This window comes from Heterodontus francisci, chromosome 27 (genome assembly GCF_036365525.1).
Source record: "Heterodontus francisci isolate sHetFra1 chromosome 27, sHetFra1.hap1, whole genome shotgun sequence".
Taxonomy (NCBI): domain Eukaryota; kingdom Metazoa; phylum Chordata; class Chondrichthyes; order Heterodontiformes; family Heterodontidae; genus Heterodontus; species Heterodontus francisci.
Window position 1 is genome coordinate 64,837,173 of NC_090397.1, and position 16,516 is coordinate 64,853,688.

The 16,516-nt window shown below is 38.5% G+C and overlaps 1 long non-coding RNA gene across 1 annotated transcript in view; it reads right to left on the reverse strand.

Moving 5' to 3' along the window:
• LOC137385039 (uncharacterized) overlaps window positions 1-7,185 on the reverse strand; it is a 46,757-nt gene extending 39,572 nt beyond the window's left edge. The window contains exon 1 of the long non-coding RNA XR_010977721.1: window positions 7,102-7,185. This is a non-coding gene — a long non-coding RNA (uncharacterized lncRNA). The remainder of the gene's footprint in view (window positions 1-7,101) is intronic.
• Between the last annotated feature and the right edge of the window lie 9,331 nt (window positions 7,186-16,516).

Below are 16,516 nucleotides of genomic sequence, written 5' to 3' on the forward strand. Positions count from 1 at the left end.
AGGTAAATTGGCCATTATAAATTGCCCCTAGTATAGTTAGGTGGTAGGGAAATATAGGGACAGGTGGGGATGTGGTAGGAATATGGGATTAGTGTAGGATTAGTATAAAATGGGTGGTTGATGGTCGGCACAGACTCGGTGGGCCGAAGGGCCTGTTTCAGTGCTGTATAACTAAACTTTTATTTTGACCAGACTCCAGGTGTAATTGAACAATATGTTCAGGTACCATATCTCAGGTTATTATTTACTATGAGCACGTGTTATTTAAAATGACGAAGCTTCAAACAATGTGGAAGAATAATGGCTGTTAATGCATAATTAGAGTCACCATGATAAATTTGTGTTCATTATTTATTACTTAAACAAATTTCAATCTGGGAACTTAATAGAAAAAGCCAAGAAAAATGTTACCTGACAACAGTCAATTAAAGGAATCTCTAAAGGAGAGGTTTGTAACTGAGCCAAATCTGAGATGAGCAAAGGATATTCTGTTTAGGTGGTTGGACAGGCCTCAGCAAACACTGCTGAACAGACAGGCCTCAGTCTTCGGAAAATTAAAAAAAAAATCGATCAGAGCTCCCACCTGCTCACTTTGTTTCTAAATATAAACCTTCCGTTGTTTAGATTGTTTATCTTTGCAGGCCACAGAGGAATGAGACAGGGGGAAGGAGAGACACCGAGCTTTTTCTGTCATTCTAGAACTTGTGAAAGACTGCAGTCAGCTGGATTTGACACAGGGGCGTGAAAACCACGAATGGCTGACACATGGGTCGTGCTGAAAATATCTTCTCTCACCATCCCTCCACCCGCCAGCCCCCCACCACCTAATTACACAGAAAAGGTCTGGTGGCTTCCTCAGAAATGTTTTCATCTGCTAACCAGTTATCTTTTTAAAACAAGATGACTAGTCGTTGCCCTGTAAATGCCACAGTGGGTTACGGTACTTGTGAATCACTTGCATAACCTTTTGTTAAAAGTGTTGTGTTTGTGTTACTTTTGGTCATTTGCTGCAACCCTGGCAGGAAAAAAAAAACCACATGTACGACACGTACAACACGAGCAATCATTAATGAGCTAATGCAAGCATGGTGGGCTGAATGGCCACCTTTTGTGCTCTAATTTCGACCATTTCTTTAACTCAGTGAAATGGCTCAATTGATAAAGGTGTTGTGCAGACCATACAAACATACGAACTAGGAGCAGGAGTAGGTCATTCAGCCCCTCAAGCCTGCTCCGCCATTCTATAAGATCATGGCTGATCTGTCTGTGGACACAACTCCACTTTCCTGCCTGCCCCAGATACCCTTTGACCCCTTTGTTTGTCAAGAATCTGTCTATCTCTCCCTTAAAAATATTCAATGACCCTAGCTCCACCAGTTTCCAGGGAAGAGAGTTCCACAGACTCACATCCCTCTGAGAGAAAGAATTTCTCCTCATCTCTGTCTTAAATGGGAGACCACAAGGGGAAACATCCTTTCAGCATCCAACCTGTTAAGTCCCATCAGAATCTCATATGTTTCAATAAGATCACCTCTCATCCTTCTAAACTCCAATGAATACAGACCCAACCTGTCCAACCTTTCCTCATAAGATAACTCTCTCATCCCAGGAATCAGTTGAGTGAACCTTCTCTGAACTGCTTCCAATGCAATTACATCCTTTCTTAAATAAGGAGACTAAAACTGTACACAATACTCTAGATGTGGTCTCACCAATGCCCTATACAAATGTAGCAAAAGAACTCTACTTATTTATTCAATTCCCCTTGCAATAAATGACAACTTTGCAGTTGCCTTCTTTATCACTTCTTGTACCAGCACACTAACTTTTCATGTTTTGTGTACTATGACACCCAGATCCCTCTGCATCTCAGAGTTCTGCAATCTCTCCATTTAAATAATATGCAGCTTTCTATTTTTCCAGCCAAAGTGGACAAGTTCACACTTTCCCACATTATATTCCGTCTGCCAAATCTTTGCCACTCATTTAACCTATATCTATCCCTTACGTCCTCTTCACAACTTACTCTCCTACCTATCTTTGTGTCATCAGCAAATTTAGCAACCATATATTCTGTCCCTTCATCCATGTCATTGATATAGATTGTAAATAGTTGAGGCGCCAGCACTCTTCCCTGTGGCACTAGTTACAGCTTGCCAACCTGAAAATGACCCATTTATGCTTACTCTGTTCCCTGTTCGCTAACCAATCCTGTATTCATGCTAATATGTTAACCCCTATATCATGGGCTTTTATTTTGTTTAGTAACCTTCGATGAGGCACCTTGTCAAATGTCTTCTGGAAATCCAAGTACACCACATCCACAAGTTCCCCTTTATTCACGTTGCTTGTTACTTCCTCAAAGAACTCTAATAAATTAGTTAAATATGACCAAGAGGCTCTGGGTTCAAACCCAGTCTACATTGAGTTAGCTGATGCCAACTTGGCTCGAAAGCCACTACAATTCAGCCTGGAATCAGGGGCGGGTTCCTACTTTCAATCAGTATGCAGTGATCTCTGCTATATAATGAACGAGGACAGTATAGGGCTTACTTGTGATAGCTCCTGTAGTTGAATAGCCTGTTAGTGCTCACCATCTAGGCTGACTCAAAAAGAGTGGACATTTGGATGCAGTATAGGAGGAAATTAGAGTTGGGAAAGTAAAGCATCAAAAGCTAGAATGTATGGGAAAATCAAAATTGTTACTGGTAAGGTGCTCAGTGGACTATAGTTGCAAGGACATGTTGTCTTAAAAATGTTATTGTTAATGAACTTTCCAAATGTATCACCATTTCCAATATTACAGTCAAAGTGAAATTTACCCAGTATTAGCATACTCATTATATCAAAACATGCTACTTTCCTCCTGTAGTGCAGAATGCCAAAGGAACTAACTCTTGTCATTGCCTTTTGCTATTGCCTCCAATTCCATTTGTGGCAATGCCCATTCAACCATTCACTCTGCAATTCAATCCAAGCAAAAACTGAATGACTTTTCAAAGCCCACAGACTTCACACAAAGCTTGATCCAATTTTTAAAATGTGTCCTTCGTCTCCCACTGCAATTTGGAATAGATTGTCTGTAATGTTAGGGTGACAAGCATGATAAGACAGGTAATTGTAGAATGATATATACTTGGATCAGGATGTCTGTTTAAATGTTAGGTTTGGAACCGATATTTTATGCAATGGAACTGAATTGGAAGGGATTGCAAGTTTATGCAATAGAATTAAGTGTTTATGGTGATTTACACTCTGGATTTAGCAACAAAATTTAAACATTTTTTTGATTACTGTACTGTTCTGTGTATTTTTAGTTGTGACCTGATAAATGCAGAAGTTTTACTTTGGTATCATTTTTATTTATATGTAAAATGAATTGATTCACAAAATTTTGACTCTTCAATTGCATAGTACCCAAGATGTAAACTTCACAACCATAATAAAAGCAAAATACTGCGGATGCTGGAAATCTGAAACAAAAACAAGAAATGCTGGAATCACTCAGCAGGTCTGGCAGCATCTGTGGAAAGAGAAGCAGAGTTAACGTTTCGGGTCAGTGACCCTTCTTCGGAACTGACAAATATTAGAAAAGTCACAGATTATAAGTAAGTGAGGTGGGTGTGGGGCAAGAGATAACAAAGGAGAAGGTGCAGATTGGACCAGGCCACATAGCTGACCAAAAGGTCACGGAGCAAAGGCAAACAATATGTTAATGGTGTGTTGAAAGACAAAGCATTAGTACAGATTAGGTGTGAATACACTGAATATTAAACAGCAGCAAGTGCAAACCTGAAAAAAAACCTGAAAAAAATAGTGGGTAAGCAAACTGAACAAACTAAGATGAAATGAAATAAATGCAAAAAAAGATTGTAAAAAATGTAAAAAAGAATGTAAAAAAAAGGAAGAAAAAATAACTAAAAATGAAAGTAAAATTGGGGGCTGTCATGCTCTGAAATTATTGAACTCAATGTTCAGTCCGGCAGGCTGTAGTGTGCCTAACTTCACAAAATGGTTAGCTCCTATGTTTAAAGAAAACATCTAAAACAAAAACAGAAGGAGTTAAGTCTTTACCTTAAAATATAAGGAAATTACAGTTTTTATTTGGAGTTAGGTTATATATACATTCTTGTCATTTTTGTGGAACTTTAAAGTATTAAAGTTTGATAAGATTCAATCTGGAACTGTGCCCTGGCAGGAAATGCTATTTCGAAAGCACAAAAGAAATTCAGTGTATAAAATGTTGCAAAATGAAGTGCCTGTCTATTTTCTGTTAATATTTAAAAACAAAATACATAACATCTGTTTTGTGACAGGGAATGATGGTATTCCTAAGTTTTAGTACTTTATTTTTCCTAAGTTTCTTTTAGGTATTAGAATTCATGGCATAAAGATTTTGTAAATTTATTAACTGCATAATCAGCAGTTACATATAGACTGAAAATGGTGCTAATTAATTTTATTAAATAAGCCTCAGATGGCAGTTGGTTTGCAAATATGCTTTCTCTTTAGAGTAGTGATAATAATATTGTTTTTGATAGAAAATGTGTTGTTTAGGTTAACTACTGTAATCATGAAAGAACCCGTGAACAGCCTCTTTGACTAAGTAAAACCTGTGTGAAAACTATAGCATAATACATATAATTGCTGAGCAAGTTAACAATCAAAGAGGTAGGAAAAACTTCATCATATTTTAAAATTATTTCTTTTGTTACAACCAGATTAGTTTTTATCGTCTTTATTCGTTCCGTAATCACAGAACCTTTCAGAAGAGTTTTATTTAAATATGAGTCACCTCTACTTTTCTTTTTTTTTGAATTGCACTCTTGGGTTTGTGTAGGTATAATTTGTTTGTTATGTTGTGTGTTAACAGTAGTTGTCTGGTTGAGGCAATTTTCAATTTTTAACTCTAGCACTGATGTACTCCAGGTATATCCACGTCTTTGTATGTTGGGTTGAATTATTCTGACATTCATTTTGATCAGAAACTATAATTTTGTTAAAGAAAAGATCTTAATTATTTATCTTTGACATCTCTAGCTTAACATACAAAGCACAAGACAAATATGACAAATATACATTGCAAATCACTGGCTGCGTACAGTTAGATAACGTTTAATATGGAAAAAAAGTAGCAACAAAGTTATCAAAGGCTCACAAAATCGTTTTCAACACACACCTGCTTTGGCATGAGGCAAAATTATTTTTTTAAATGACAACAGTAGTGAAGGAAGCAGCTGCTACCATTTTGTATTTCTCAAAGGATTAGCTGCACTCATCAACAAGCTAATCCATGCAAATAAAAATTAGCCCTCACTCCCTCTACAGCACTATGGGCAGAGAACATTACAATAGATAGCAACTTTATAGCATTTAGGCATGCAGCATTTTTTTTGTAATTCGAAACAAATTCACGTCTTAGAAATGTAGCACATCTTCCACTTTTTGCAAAAGAATCTACAATCACAAATAAAGCCAGAATTGACACCCTTCAAACAGCAGACTTTATAAGAAAGCAACACTTGCTTTGTTTAGTTAATCTTCTACCTAATTTTAATAAAAATAATTGTTACCACTGATAAGACACGGAAAACAAAATCAAACTGGGATTCTTTAGATAGTCTTTCAACTAAATAGGAAAGTTTATTAGTATCGTGATATAGGTATATGACTGAAACACTGTATGAAAACATTACTTAAAGTACTTGAGGAGAATGTACAGCCATGAGTTAAAAACTGTCTTCGCACACTTCTGTTAAAAGTATTTTACACAAGCATTGACAAATTTTCAATAATTTGAAGATGGTTTCATTCAACATGAACGTTAAGGTAATCTTAATTTTGGTTTATATTAGAAAAGGGTTAACTTATTTTACCCTCCCAACTCATCCTGCAGAAAACTAGTTTTGTTGTTCAGACTGTTCAAAATTGTGAGTATGATTCAGTTTTTAATTTAAAATGATTTTCAGCTATACATTTTCTAAAAGATGCAACAGCTAATCATATTACACCCGCATCCTGTTTCAGACTGGCACTGGTTGACTTTAAAGTAGGCAGCTGAATGAATGTTACTGCATTAACTAAAGATGAGGCAGAGATGTGGAAATAGTACATATGGTTTTACAAAAAAATGGTAAGTTATGCTATTTCACCAGATGTGTACTATATTGTTTTCTTCGCACATCTATTTTTTTGGGTACAAATATCGACTTGATCAATAGTGTACATTGTGAGTCTTTCTTCAAACATTTCCTTAAACTTACAGAGCACCCGCACAAAGATCCCAACAGCTTCTAATTTTTTTTTTGTGATAATGCTATAGGATATTGTGTAAATCTGAGAATCCATTTGCCATTACGTCCTATAAGAATTTTCAAAATCTTATTGCATTTATTCAGATGGGGCAGGAAACAGGACATTTTACAGGACAAGATAAAGTCATTTGGCATATCAGGCCGCCCTTTTGATTGTTCTACCCACCTACACACCTTTTCATCATATTGCTCAACCCATCTGCCCACCTTCTCATCATATTGCTTAATTTCCTCTTTCTCCAAAAAAATCTACTTTCTTGAATGCATCTGTACTATTGCTTTGACTCCTACCTTTGTGTGAAATAGCTCTCCCTGACGTTCTTATTTACTCCTAGTATCCTTATTTTTAAATCATGTCCTACACTTTCCAAGCCCTTTGTTAGCATGAACACTTTGTCTCAAGAAAATTTATCATCCCAGCTTAACAAGTGCTGACAAGTTCAAACAATCTTTACCAATCAGACAGTGTTTGTTCCACTTAAATCTCCCGGACACAACAGAAAAACTTTGTAAGAATTAGACCAATATTTAAAAAAAACTCAATGAATACATTTCTGAATGATTGAATCATTCCATTTGAAGCAACACATTGAATGAAACACGGTTAATAAATAATTTATGGCAAAGAATGGTTATCACTGTATCAAAACATACATTGGACATTACTGTACATTGTACAAAAGCTATTGTTGCTATCTCCTGCCTGTCCCCATAGCAGATTGATCTCTGTTTGTTAACCCAACGTCAAATAATTCAAGAATGTTGAAAATAAAAGCTCATGTCTTACCTCGTAGTTCTCCACCCTACTGTAACACTTGCACAGCCGCACACATGCAGACACACACACAAACACATCTGTTAAGATGCCACATTATTTGCTTATTTTGCGCCAACCTTGTGCAGCATTCGTTAGGTGCTCGTACAATGAGCACTTGGACTAATCTAGAGAAAATTGTTTTATTTTGGGCGCTATTATCTACAAGTACATCGACTCTCACATCCTTGTTTGCAGCTAGATCTGATATGTATGCAAGGCCTACATTTTTGGGCCCTGCAGAATTCTTAGAAGAGAAATAATGGAAAAATGAAATCACTTTAAAAAGCAACAAAGGTTTTTTTTTAATATTTTTAGTTTCCCTGCTGGCAAAATGAAGAGTTTCACACCTGGGGGAGGCACTACAGAACTTAATGTTGAGACTTGAAAAAAACATGGTATTCTTCAGAACCATGTTCTTAGAAAAAAGGCTGTGACAAGTGTTTTGCATTAATCACTAGGCTAATCAGAGCAGGGGGAAGCCAGATTGATGTTTAAAGATTCGGCTATGGAGTATCTTTCATTCATAACACAACTTGCCAAGGGAATGAGTAAGAGGGTGACTATATGCCATATTTGTTGATTAATTTTCTTAGAAAATGGTGACTGGCGAACTGAAAATTAAAGGTAACCACTTGAGATAAGGGGGAGAGGAGACTGGGGGTTGTCTGCCCTTTCACCAAATCTTAGTGCAGACCATTCGCATCACCAGCAGATAAAAAATATGTAAATTTAACTAAAGAAAGAACGAGATGAGGGGGAACAAAAAACCCCATGGTTTTCATATCAAAGAACCACCTACAGGCTTTACATAGGAACGATTGTAACACAAGAGCTACAGAACTAACTCATTGTATAAGAATTTTCTAAGAACACGAGCCCACAATGTTGCAAACCCAAAACAATAATTCTTTGATTGGGTGAGAGTTAAATTTACCAGATTTTTCCTCTCTTCTCCTCATGTTTTAACATTTTCTTTGCAATTTTCTTCCTCCGTTGAAGGCACTGACTCCCGGTGAATAAAGTTCCTCAGGCCTAGGCTGTCCTCAAAGTATCTCACCCATGCGGCCACAATCTTTGGGCAGTGAGGCCTTTTCGACTGTGATTTCTGTACTCCATCCTCTGACTTGCCCCCACCGCTCCCCCCACCCCCCGCCCAACATGACTAACCCCCTTCCAAATGGCCACTTTGCAGTTGCATAATACTTCTTGCGAACTGTAAGAGCAGCCATTGCAAACATAGTAACTGACAGATGCTCACAGTAAAGCACACAACTGATTTTCCCTGCTGCTGTAATTATATTTGAAGACATGACACTGTGGTTTGCAAATCAAATATTTTTTTAAAAAGACCAGACTTAAACAGTTGCCAGCAGTTGACCAAAGTACTAAGGTCAAGACTGAAGATTTCCTTTCCAGAACATACATACAATTCTTTATTTTTTTAAAATTACTATTGCTTGCATTGGAATTCTTTTTAGAAAAAATTTCTTTTCTTGTAAAGTCAAAGACGAATATCGGTTGTCTTGAGTAAATACTTTCCAAATAAGAGATTTAATTTATTACCTCTTCTATATATGGACCGACACACGAATAAGATGAAGAAAGAATTATTTTTTAATGCACTGTGTAAAATGGCAAGCAAATAAACATCACTTATAATGTGTGCAAAACCTCAGGAAGTAGGGTTTGTGCACTTGAGAGCACATCTCATTTTCAGAATGGTCTGGCCAGGAAGTGAAAGTGGTTTGGATGATATGAGAACAATCTGTGGCTCAGAGCTGCTTTTTGCAGGTTTATTTTCTTTATCCCTTTCTCTCACTCTTTCTCTCTCTCTCTCATTCATTTGCCATCAGTATTTGACCTTTTAAGGAATTAAATGGACACTTCCTTCAGATATTGAGTATGGTCAGAGGTTGAGGGGAATCATTTGCATCATTCAAGGGCCATTTCTATAATTTGAAGGGGATGGTTGTTTAGAGAAAAAGGGGCAAGGGCAACATTTCAAATATACTTTGTGGTGAGTATTGACCCTCTCCCCATCCACTCACTGTTTTTATGTTGGCCAGTGCTAAAATAAGAGAAGAAAAACAAGCAAAATGCCAAGTTTTATGAGCGAGTCTGATAAAGATAAAGTCCTTTCCTTATGAGGATGGGTTTGGTCTGACAATAGTCATGATGGCATTTAAAACATCAACATATCGACCAAAAAATCTTTAATAAAATGAGGATACAATTGGTTTATCGCAGTGTTAGCCAATAGAAATTGCTTACCGGCTATAGGTGGCACTCAGCCTCCTGCTGAAACTATGACTGGCCACAGGTTATACAGGTTTTTCTGCTTCAGACTAATCCTGCCAGCTCCATGAGGGGTCCTGGGGAGCCCTTGTCATAGGAGCCCTTGGAGCAGGCTTTCAGCTACCCCTTCAAGAACATCCTGATGCAGATCCACAGAGCCTGCATCCGGGCTCGCCAGCTGGACATGCTGGCCATGTGTATGTATTAGTCCCCATCCGTGTAGCGGAGCCTGGTCTCCAATCGTCTCGGCCATCCCTGCCATTGGACAAAGATCTTGCTTCGCTCAGACTGTGTGGCAGTTGGTGTGCAACGGCCATCTCATGTAAAAGGAAGTCAGGCACAGGTATCTTCCATGCCCTCAAAATGAACTTTGGGACCTGGAATATCAGGATTGGACTATCAGTCACCTAAGGACCCACAACCCTGGAGTGCAAGAAAGTCATCCTCGTTCCTGAGGGACTGCCTAAGAAGAAGAAGAAGAAGAAGAAGAGTATGGCACTCATTTTAGTAGAAGCTGTCTTATTGTACACTCACACCATATAGGAAATTGTAATTCACATGTGTATATGTATTTAACAAATGCCACCATCCAGGAAACAAAGAAGTAAAGCACTCAGAGTAATTTAAAAAAGGCGCACTCTGATTTTTGTCTTGGCATTATATTAACAGACATCTAAAAAGGCTAAGGATCAACGCAAGCTCGAGGAACAGCATCTCATCTACCGATTAGGCACACTACAGCCTGCCGGACTGAACATTGAGTTCAATAATTTCAGAGCATGACAGCCCCCCATTTTACTTTCATTTTTAGTTATTTTTTCTTCCTTTTTTTTACATTCCTTTTTTACATTTTTTACTATCTTTTTTTGCATTTATTTCATTTCATCTTAGTTTGTTCAGTTTGCTTACCCACTGTTTTTTTCAGGTTTTTTTTCAGGTTTGCACTTGCTGCTGTTCAATATTCAGTGTATTCACACCTAATCTGTACTAATGCTTTGTCTTTCAACACACCATTAGCATATTGTTTGCCTTTGCTCCGTGACCTTTTGGTCAGCTATGTGGCCTGGTCCAATCTGCACCTTCTCCTTTGTTATCTCTTGCCCCACCCCCACCTCACTTGCTTATAATCTGTGACTTTTCTAATATTTGTCAGTTCCGAAGAAGGGTCACTGACCCGAAACGTTAACTCTGCTTCTCTTTCCACAGATGCTGCCAGACCTGCTGAGTGATTCCAGCATTTCTTGTTTTTGTCTAAAAAGGCTAAAGTACACTTGCATATGCTGTGTGAATATGAATATTGAGATGGCATACCTAATGATAGTGTCCAATACTTTTGTTTCATTTACAATGCTGAAATGAAATTAGCCAGGTCTGGATTGGACACTACTAGTTTATACATACAAGCGGAGAGGGAGCCTAATGGAAACTTTGAGCTTACTGGGAAGGAAGATTTGAGAGTTCAGTAATTGAGATGCCTTCAGCCTAATGCCACACACTTTGCAGCTAATATAACAAAAGAGTGGAATTCTGGAGAGGTCCCACTCAAAATCAACTCCCTCTTTCAGACGCTGGCAGTCTAGATTCCCTTTGATGAGTTAAATCATTATGGGACCAAGCCCCACTGCAGAGACTTAGCACAAAATTTAAGCTGATGCTTCAGTGCAGTACTGGGGAGTGCTGCACTGTCAGAGGTGAGGTCTTTCAGATGAAATGTTAAACTGAGGCCCTGTCTGCCCTCTCAGGTGGACATAAAAGATCCCATGGCACTATTTCAAAGAAGAGCAGGGGAGTTCTGTCTAGTGGCCTTGCCAAACCTATCCCTCAATCAACATCACTGAAAAAGCAGATTATCTGGTCATTATCACATTGCTGTTTGTGGGAGCTTGGTGTGTGCAAATTGGCTGCCACATATCCTACATTACAACAGTGACTACACTTGAAAAGAACTGGCTGTAATGTGCTTAAGACATCCTGAGGTCATGAAAGGTGCTATATAATGCAAGTCTCTCTTTCTATCTCTAGACCTGCTGTACGTAGCCACCATTTTAGATTTTACTTTAGCTTTCCATTCTTCAAATTATTTATTTTTATATTAAATAATCGTCATTGTTTTCTTTCCAATACTCTGAAGGAAAGTGAGGTCTATTTTAGCTTTCAGCATGCTGTGTACAAACTTAAATGGCTATGTGTGGTCTTGGGATGTAGACAATGATGAAAGCACCCATTGGGCAGAATCTCCCTCTGCTTCAGAGGGAGGAAAAATATCAAAGATTGAATCTATTGAATCTGCAGTGCAACACTATCAATTTTGAGATCTTTGGCATTTAATTGACTGAAAAACTGTTCTATTGGAGCTAGTTTTTGTCCGACCCAAATTCAGTTCAGAGCTGCCCCTTCCTCGAAAATGGCCACTGGGGTGGAGCGGCTAAAGAGCAAAGGTAAGTTAAAATGTTTAAATTTGTAAAAAAAAATAAACAAAGAAAGGACAAAATAGATTAAAAAGATTGTTGATATTACAGCCTACTCTTAATCCAAAGTCATTTAACTTGGATTGGCTGTTGATTCAAAATGTTTGTGAGCACCAAGGCTATGATTTTTCATTCACACACTCAGCAGCCCATGATTACTCTGCATTTAATTTAATGGGCAGGAAGATCTCAGTGACAAACCCGGGTCTAACTTCCTCATTGGCTGTTATTTGTTACACAGCCCAATTCCAATTACTGGATAAACGACTGACTTATTTGGACTTGCTTTATAAAAAGTGTAAAAGAGATTTTACATTGATAAAGGGCAGAAAAACAAAAGAGAGTGAAAGGGAAAAAGAAGAAAGTGACAAGGTGAACGCAGGCGGAATAACTTAAATTTGTCTTATTAGAGCTAAATGTAATATTAGGGGATTAATATAGAAATGTTAGCTTGCTGTGCTTGTTCTGGTGTTAGCTTCATAACTGAAGTTACTCCCTCCAGTCATGTATCCCTGTGGCTATCAATTATTTTTTTCTTCCAAGTGTTTATCTAGTTAATTTTAATTGTTGAGATTGACTTGGCTTCAATCATCACCATGGTAATATGTTCCATATTCTAATAACCCTTTGTCTGAGAGCATTTCTCCTATCCTTCCACTTCTGGCTCTCATATTACAGCAGTAAAGCTACTTCTGATTTGTGAGCAATGTTATTTCTATACTTTAAGTGTTTATTTTTCCATTGTGTTAAGTGTGTTGCTGTGGCTTAATTGGTAGCATTCTCACCTTTAAACTACACAATTGTGGGTTCAAGTCCCACTGCAGGACATGAGCACAACTACCTAGGTTGATACTTGAGGGAGTGCTGCATTGCCACATGTGTGATCTTTTGGGTGAGACGTTAAACCAAGTCCCCAGCTGTCCTCTCAGGTGTACGTAAAAGATCCCATGGCACTATTTCAAAGAGGTCCTGGCCAATATTTATCTCTGAATCAACATCACAGAAAACAGATTATCTCATTATCATATTGCTGTTTGTGGGAGCTTGCTGTGTGCAAATTGACTGCCACGTTTCCTACATTACAACAGTGACTACACTTCAAAAGTACTTCATTGGCTGTAAAGCACTTTGGGACATCCTGCGGTCATGAGAGGTGCTATATAAATTAAAGTCTTTCTTTATGGTGGCTAAAACTCATAAAACTGGCCAACCCGGAGAGACAGAAGTTTCCCATGTGGTGTTGACGATAGTTTATGTGTAGAACGTTTTTGGCTTTGCCTGTGAGACATAACCACCCATGGAATATACCCCAACATTGGTCAGTGCCTTCTGGAGAGGATGGGATAAAAGAGGAGAGAATGTGGATGGCCAAGTGTACTTTACAGCCCTTAAAATACTCTTGTTGCCATGTCATTTGTTACATGGATTGAAGTTTATTGTTCATTAGAATGCTGGGACTTGTACTGATCGGCTATGTCCTTCTGTGCTTCCAGTGGGTGATTTATTGATTAATTCAGGCCCACAAGTGTTGTTCTGTGTTGCTTAATAAATATTAGGGGCCGGGCTGCCAGCATGAATGATGGGATGAAGGTGCTTGGTGTCTGCTGGCCTTTGTGAAATGAGTTTGAGCAGCCTCAATTCTGTTCCAACGGAATCACCCTTAGCATAAAGCTGTTCCTTATTGATTGTTTTGTTCAGCAGGTGCTGTGAGAAATGAAAAGGTGTCAACACTAGCTCAATAGATTGTCCTCATCTGAAATCGAGATGAGGGACATTGTTGCTGCAGATCAAGGAGAGGGTTTCAATCAACATCTAGCTCTGCTATAACTGACCGTGGAATTTTTTTGATGTTGGCACTGAAATAGGAAAGCGTTACATTTCCAAATGCAAAGAGGGTAGGAATAAGCAGCTGTCACTTTGTCCCTCTAGCCAGCTCCATTGTTTAGATTCACTATCAGGATTCACGGTGGTCATTTACTTTCATATCCTTCTTGCATTGGTGTTGACCTTTAAGACACACTATTTGGACAATAACGTAAAATGGTTGATATCAGACCGGCCATCCAATTGACACCTCTCCTAAAATGTATTTTTTTTACCAGAAGTGAACATAAACAAAACTTGGGAGATGTAGAAAGAGCCAAAAGTTAAAATTATGTAACATAACCAAATGTATGAATGATCTTCACCAAAATTGAGTACATCCTAAGGCTCTCTCAATTTGAACAAAAAGATTTATATGTCCCAAATATGATGACATACCTCAGCATATGATGATAAACAAATTCAATTTTGCAATAAAAATGGCTCCTGTTTCACTTGACTGCAAAGTTCATTAGATGAGAGTGAAAAGGTGAACATTCACAAGCCAGCCCAAAACTTTAGCACGTTTCTTTACTACAGAATTTGCCACTAGCACTAGGGGGTGCAAATGATCAGCATTTTTCGAAATGTTTAAGCCACAAGTCAGTTCCCATTGCTGTTAGCAGATTATTTTTTCACCAGATACTATTCAAATGGGACTTCTTTTTAAAATTCATAACTCAATATTATGGGACTGGAAGGGGAACTGAGTCCTTTCCCTTCTACCTCTGGGTGCTAGGACTGGATAGAGTCTGAACTGACAGGAGAAAAGTTTAATTTCGAAGATGACTGCGAGATTCCAATATGCCATGAATTTAGTTTGATCTCTAGACAAGAGCTGGAAATCCGAAATAAAAACAGAAAATGCAGGAAATACTCAGCAGGTCTGGCAGCATTTGCAGAGGGCGAAACAGAGTTAATGTTTCAGATCGATGGCCTTTCACCAGAACTGTCTAAAGGAGGTGTGAATGACAGAATCATGAAAAATTAAAAAGAAAGAAAAACCAAAGGCAGCAAAGATAAAGGAAACAAAATGGGGCCAGAGGTTATGATCCGAAATTGTTGAACTCAACGGATTTGACACCAACCCAGTTTCTAGCAGTTAAAGACTATCGTACAAAATAAACACAGTTAAAGGCAAATTGGTACTAAATTGGATTGCTCATGCAGAGAAGCCCCATGGTTGGTGGGCAAGGGCATGGGAGATGCCACATCAATGCAGAAAGTAGTTCTTTCATGACAGCCCAGTCATTGTGCAGGAAGCTTTACTACATATCTCATACATGCTATTTGACCTGGGAATGCTTGATGCCAACACTGGGTGCTAAGAATAGAAATGTATAGCTCAATGCTGATATTCCTAATTTTCAGAATCTGGTCCCTGCTCCCCAAAATTGTTTTATTAAAACTTTGCTGACCATGTTACATAATTACGCTTATTTTGCCGTTGAAGTGCATAAACATTTCGAAAGAAACAAAATAGGGAATAAAATATGGTCAAGGTTGAAAAAATCTATAGGTGACCATTAAGTTTCAAAAGAAATATTGATGCCTTGAAGTCTTGCTGTGCGATAAAAGTATGCCAATGCTTAACATCTTTGTACCAAATCTTGTCTGCCTTTTTAGCAGAGACACAATCCTGTTTAAAGGAAATGGGCAATGACTCTATTAAAACCACAGTCAAAGCAATTTAATTTGAATGCATTAAGCATCTGTACACGGTTAGCACATGTGATTTCAAGCCCTGAGTGATTCCACGTATGACAAAGGGAATTGATGCTAACTGCTCAATAGTGATACAGCAGAAGCTTGTGTGGAGGAGGATGATCTGATGGAAATCTGTAAATATAGGGAATAATGGGCAATTTTCCAACAGTTTTCCTTTTGTTCGACAAATTTGGTATTTGGAGTTGCCATTTGCAGAGGTGGCATCATGGACGGTTCAGGATAAATCTGAGACAGGAGTTGGACCCAAAAAGGTGAGGGCTGGGTACATATACTGGAGGTTGATATTGTCTGGTGTGGAGTCTTCTCCTTTAAGCACCACTTACGCAGGATTGTAAACATTGCATGGGAGCTGTGCCAGAGAAGTGGAGCATTCTATTGGCTGCAGGAGTCACCCACTTTCACACCCTTCTGGAGTGAACTTCACTTACTTGGTTTAAAAATGTGACCAGTTTTGTTACACCTTGCTCTCTTAAAGTAGATAGTGAGTCTGATTCCCCCCATCAGATGCTTTGGTCTGGAAACTCAGGACCTGTAACAGCTCCTGACAGCAATGAGTGGGAGAGAAAATAAGAAGCAACGTGCACATCCAAGGCTTAGTCACACATCTCCCACTGCCTAGTCCTGGCACAAAACTGGTGAAGTTCTGGGGAATGGTCGCCCCAACACCTTCTCTGAAATAGCATAGTGTGTGATCTGGGGACAAGTACTTACGACAAGTTAAAATATTTTATTAAACAGCTCAGCACCCAACAGTGCTTGAATTCAGCTGGGATCTGCGGACACTATGGGCCAGACCAGCTCCAATGACTTTAAGTTGTCACCCTTTTTAGCTGCTTTTACGTGGGAAGGAGTGATAAGAAATTTCCTTTGATAGATGCTCGACCTCAATACCCAATTAACTGATTATAAGAATGTCACAAAAAAAGTCACAAGAGTCAAGTACTGATTATTTGTAGGATTGGTAGGGGCACGAACAGCATATACAACAGGGCAAAAAATGTATTGCGAGTTTGAGTAAACAAGCAAGCCGG